Raw genomic sequence first — 6,285 nt, forward strand, 5'->3', positions numbered from 1 at the left:
TTGTCTGCCTTTAATACTCTGTCCTTGTCTTTGATCTTTCTGTTTTATTTATTATATGTCTTTCTGTTGTCCTCCTTGGGTCCCTTGTGTTGGGAGATCTGTGGACTTCCATGACATGACAGACTATTTCCTCCCCCAGCTTGGGAAGTTTTCAGCAATTATTGCTTCAAAGACACTTTTTAATCCCTTTTTTCTCTCTTCTTCTGTTACCCCTATAATGCGAATATTATTCCATTTGGATTGGTCACACAGTTCTCTTAATATTCTTTCATTCCTGGAGATCCTTTTCTCTCTCTCTGCCTTCACTTCTCTGTATTACTGTTCTCTTCTTTCTATTCCATTAATAGTCTCTTGCACCTCATCCAGTCTGCTCTTAAGTCCTTCCAGAGATTGTTTCATTTTTGTAATATCCCTCCTGACTTCATCCCTTAGCTATAGCACATTTCTCTGCAGGCCCATCAGCATGGTTATGACCTTTATTTTGAATTTCTTTTCAGGGAGATTGGTTATATCTATCTCCCAGTGTCTCTCTATGGGGTTGTTTGGGTGTTTCTTGATTGGACCAGATTCTTCTGCCTTTTCATGGTGATAGAGGTAGTCGTAGGTAGGTGGCACATGTGTCAGCTGGGAGAACAAAGTCACTTCCTGCTTGCTGGATGCCTTGCTCTTCTCCTCTGCCTGTGTTGGTTACCCACACACCAGGAGCAGCCTCCAGGTTAATCCCCTAAGCTGCCCTGGGCAGGTCATCCCTTGGGGTAGCCCAGAGCCCTGTGGGTAGTGGCAGACACACCGCGTGTGCTTTCCTGCAAGAACAGCGACCCTTCTTGCCTTGCCCCAGCTTCCTCTGTCTGTGCTAGAAAGCTGCATGCCGGCAGCGGCCCCTGTGTGTGACTCAGGTAGCTGCTCACTGGGTGCAGACTCTGAGTGGTTGCTGTGGGCAGGGCTGTCCTCCAGCTGCTCTACCACTGTGGCAGGGCCATGCCAGCTGGGGGGAACAAATGGCAAGCTGCTAATTGCTGTGAGAGGCTTCAGAGCTGCATTGCCACCCAGGGGCTTAGGGTTCCTAAAGTTTCTCAGGATTCCCAGCCTGCTGGGCTGAGTGTGCTGGGACAATTCCATCCAATTCTGAAGCCCCTATCCTTTTAAGACTTTCAAAAGGCACTTCCTTTGCTTTTGTCCCAAGATAGCCAGCTGTGGGAACCCACTCACAAATTTTACTTTTCCGTTTCTCTAATATGCAGCACACCATTCAATGTGTGTGCTCCCGATGCAGATTACTAGGGCTGGATGTTTAGTAGTCCTGTGCTTCCACTCCCTCCTCACTCTGACTCCTTTCCACCCTCTGGTGTGCTGGGGTGGGGGGAATGCTCGGGTCCTGCCGGGCCACGGCTTTGTATCTTACCCCCTTCTTGAGATGCTGAGTTCTTCAGATGTAGATGTAGCCTGGCTATTGTACTATATCTTTGGGTCTCTCTGTTAGGTGTAGTTGTATTTGTTGTATTTTCAAAACTATATTTGGTTTTGGGAGGAGATTTCCACTGCCCTACCCATGCTGCCATCTTGGCTCCTCCTACAGACTTAATTTTTGCCCTAGTCATAAATAGTGACAGAAAGGGATTTCACATCAATAGCAAATTTGATATCTATTATTTAACAAGTAGCCTGGAGAGAAACCAAAACTGTAACATTTCATTTCACTTCTGTGTTTCTTAAGATGAACTAATCTAACATAATTTTTGAGTATTTGCTAAGAATCTGTCTTGGTCCCCTATGCATTTTTTCCCTCAGCTTTATGTGCATAACATCTCAGTCTATGTTTCCTATCCCCACCTCTCTCTCAGGCTTATGAACACATGTACTGCATTGGCCAAACTCAACCTGAAGTTAGTATGTCTGAAAATAATCCTATCATATCTTATACTAGTCTCACTTTCTTCCTGCATCCCTAACTTGGTTAATGGAAAATATTCATCAGGCTTCTGAAGCCTGAAACATTAGCATGCACTATCATATGTTTTTATCTCCATCTCTCCCCTTTACCCATTCTCTAGCCAGTTATGGTTTTCTGATGTTTACTTTGTGTTACTCATATGTTTTACTTTCTACTACTACAAACTTTAATGGAACTCCAGTTTACCTTTAAGGATTCCCAGATGATCTACACTGTGACTTTTCCATAATCTTCCACACACTGTTGCCAGATTAATCTTTCTAAAAATTACTTTAAATAATCAGCGCATCTTCCTCAATAACCTTCACATACAGTTAATGATTTAGTGGAAAAACTAAGGTATTTCATTTTTGCTGACCATTACGTGGTTGGACTGGACTGCTTGTTTCTCAGCTCTTCCTTATAATTACATCATTCACTATGTCTGTTGCCCTAGAGTTCTGTAAAAAGGCTTCTCTGACCCAGTTTTTCTCTCCTTTTTCTCACAAAGCCTTTGTCTATTCTCCTTCCACACTTTCACTGATTATTTTATACTTGGAGCAATCTTGTAATCTCCTTGCTCTGTCCCAATTCCCAATTCCTTATACATTTGAAGTCATCTTAAATCCTATCATTATCTGAAGATATTCAGTTCAAATTATTTTGGCTATTCTGAAAAAAATCTGGTCTTTGTCTCCCCAAAATGATTTATCTTTTTATTCATTATCTGTAATCATATATTTACTAATCATTGATTATTATCTATTTATCTATAGCCATATGGACAAATCTAAATTACCTTCAAGTGCTAGGTAAGACTAATGAAGGAACTTAAGTTTAAATTTCATCTCTGTAATTTCTAAGCTGTGTATCTCCTAATATGTACTTTATCCACAGCACACTGAGTCGCATCTGTAAGATAAGTAGGGTTGCACTAAATAGTTCCCAAGTGTCTTTCAGTTTATGATCCATAAACTTACATTTAAAGGCATTTTATAAAATGTAGTATAAAATTTGCTATACTATTATAAAACTCTACTATAAAGTGGACTCCATTACATGTTTATCCGCTGATCATGAAATTTCTCAACCTTATAAGAATATTCAAACTTGAGATTCAAAATAAGGAAATTGCAGAGTGGTTGCTTCATTCATTTTACTGTATGAAACCAGTTTTATTCAGTTGACCTGCTACTAAAATGTTCAGTTTCCTACTGAATAGGTTCTCATACTAATTTCAATGTAGTGGGGTTCCCCATATCACTAAGCAATTCTTGAGACACCAGCTGGGTGCCCACAATTCAACTTAATTCTGAAACTATCTATACCTGGAGATAGCATCAGATTCCACAAGACACTTCCACCCATCCCATTTCATATGCCAATCTCAAGTCTTCTTTGTTACCTATGCTTCTGACTAATAAGCTACAAATTGAAGGTTCCAACAACTTTTCTGGAGTTCAGATGCCAGAAGCATGTCCAGGTTGTTACTTGTATATTTGACCACCTGGCTATAAATTAGAGGTTTCCTTGACTGCTTCCTTCCCTAGGTTTGATTTTGTTACAGTGGCTCACTGAACTCAGAGAAACATTTTACTTACTAGATCACTGGTTTATTATAAAAGGATAAATGTCAGGAAGAGTCAGCTGGAAAAGGTGCATAGGGCAAAGTCTGTAGGAAGGGGCCCAGAGCTTCCAACCCCTCTCCAAGTATGTATGCCATTCTCACCAGATGCCCAAGTGTTCATCAACTTGGAAGAGCTCTGGACAATCCTTTTGAGTTTTTATGGAGATTTCATTGCATAGACAGGATTGATTAAATCATAACACATTGGAGATTAATCTCCAGCCACTGTCCCCTCCCTGGAGGCCAGGGGGTGGGACTAGAAGTTCCAACCTTCTAATCACATGGTTGGCTGTGCTACCACCCAGCTCCCATCTTTCGATGCTTTACAAATGATATCTTATGAACATAACAAAAGAGACTTCTATATTCTTTCATCATTTATGATTTTCCAAGGGTTTTAGAAGTCTGTGCCAAAAATGGGATGAAGACAAAATATGTATTTTCTTATAATAAATCACAATATCATGCCTACATAATGTATTAATTGATTAAGCTGAGCTTAGGCAACTTTTATTGAAAAAAATACAGATGTATATAAACCTGCTAAAGTACAAATCATTGTCCCAAACATTAGTGGTTTGAGAATGGGATAAGAATACAGGAATGAATCCAAAGGTGTGATATCTAGCTTCAAGGAATTAATTGTTCAATGAGGGAGATGAGGCATACATAGAAGAATTACTGTATTTATAAGTATAAGAAGCTGTTGATTGATACTATTTATTGAATACTTCCTATGAACTAGGATCTCTGCCAGGGGGTTAATATATACAAATACTAATTAGCATGCACAAACTCTAATCTTTACAACAACATTCAAGGTAGTTGTTATTATTTCTATTTTGCTGAAGAAAAAAGTGAGATCAGAGATCTTTGATCAGATCAATGATGGATAGAATGTACTGTCCATCACATCTTGTTAGGTATCTTTTGAAACAAATGTCATGGAAACACTTATATAGGAATGCTTATTTAAAAGGAATGATTATTTCTAAATGGAACTGTCATGTCGAAAATTACCTTTCAAGTCAGTCTTAGAGATGAGTCTTAAGGGTAGACTTTCCATGAATTAGTGGGTAGACAAGGCATTTTAGGCACAAAAACAGATTGAATAAGATTCCAGAGGCAAAGAAGTAGAGGTCATATTCAGGAGAGTGGTGATTTAGCATAGGCTACAAAGAATAGCAGGGAGTAAGCAAAGGAAAAGGTATAGCTTTTGAGGTTGGATGAGTAAGATATTAGAAAAGTGTTATTCACCGAGGGAAAATATAATTGTAAAATCTAGTCATTCCAAGTCCTTCAAAAATGACAGCAAAGTCAGCTTGCATAACAGTGAATATAATCTACCCACCTGTTCCATTTCTAATGCAATTTCCTGAAAGTTGTATCTTCCTACACAATTCTTCATAACTAATTTGACCTGTAGCAGATAGTAGTTTTACAGCAGCTATAGACTACATGAAAAGTTCTTTTTTCATGATAATTTTCTACTCTCTTTCTAGTCTACTGACTTTCTAAGCAATTTTTTTTTCTTGTTCTATTGTTCCCTCTCACAGACTTGCAAAAGTTGTGCTCACCTCATTGTGGGCTTGAAAAGAGTGTGTGGGTTGCCAAAGGCAAATATAATGAAGATGAGCTTTGAGGATGGAGTATTAGGCACTCCACCAACTTTGCTCTTCCATGCACTGTACTAGCAGTCCAGTCTTTGTTGGATGTAAACATTTAACACAGATTTTTGAGTATCACGTTCATACTATTAATTATCAGTGTGACACTTCTGCAAAACTCATTGACATCTGTAATTTATTTAGTTTTATCCTAAGCATCTAGTGAAAATGCATTTAGTTATAAATGTCTAATTCAAGATCTTAAATATGAAAACCTTTGCACCACTTGTTTTTAAGGAATGTATTTACATTATAAAACATAACTTGATAATCTAAGTATTAATAAAAAGATGACTGTGCAATCCATTTGCTATTCACTTACTTATGACTTTGAATGTAAGATATTTAATGTACATTTTATATAGCCACTGTTTAATTTACATACATAGATGGTCCCTGAGTTCAAATGGTTCATCTTCTGATTTTTTAGCTTTATAGTTGTGCAAAAGCAATACTCATTTAGTAGAAACTGTACTTCAAATTTTGACCTTTTCTTGGACTAGTGATATGCAGTACAATACTCTCTGGTGATTCTGGGCAGTGGCTGCCAGCCACAGTTCCCAGTCAGCCACAGAGTCATGAAGAGAAACAACCAACACACTAACAACAATTCTGTACTTGTACCACTTTCATTTTTTCACTTTCAGTACAGTGTTCAATAAGTTACTTGAGGCATTTAATACTTTATTATAAAATAGACTGTGTTAAATGATTTTGCTCTACTGTAGGCTATTTTAACTATTCTGAACATGTTTAAGGTGGGCTAGGCTAAGCTGTGCTGTTTGGTAGGTTACATGGAGCTCATTTTCCACTAAGTTATAGTGAATCCTGTGGTAATTAACAGAAGCGGTTCAGAGATCCTTTTTTAATTTCTTTTAGAAATACACACAGAAGTGGAATTGCTAGATCATATGGTAGTTCTATTTTTAATTTTTTGAGAAAGCTGTACACTGTTTACATCGTGGCCATGACAATTTACATTCCCACCAACAGTGCCCAAGGGTTCCCTTTTCTCCACAGTCTCACCAACACTTTTTGATAATTTGTCAAATTATCAAATT

Source organism: Manis javanica, chromosome 11 (genome assembly GCF_040802235.1).
Source record: "Manis javanica isolate MJ-LG chromosome 11, MJ_LKY, whole genome shotgun sequence".
Lineage (NCBI taxonomy): Eukaryota > Metazoa > Chordata > Mammalia > Pholidota > Manidae > Manis > Manis javanica.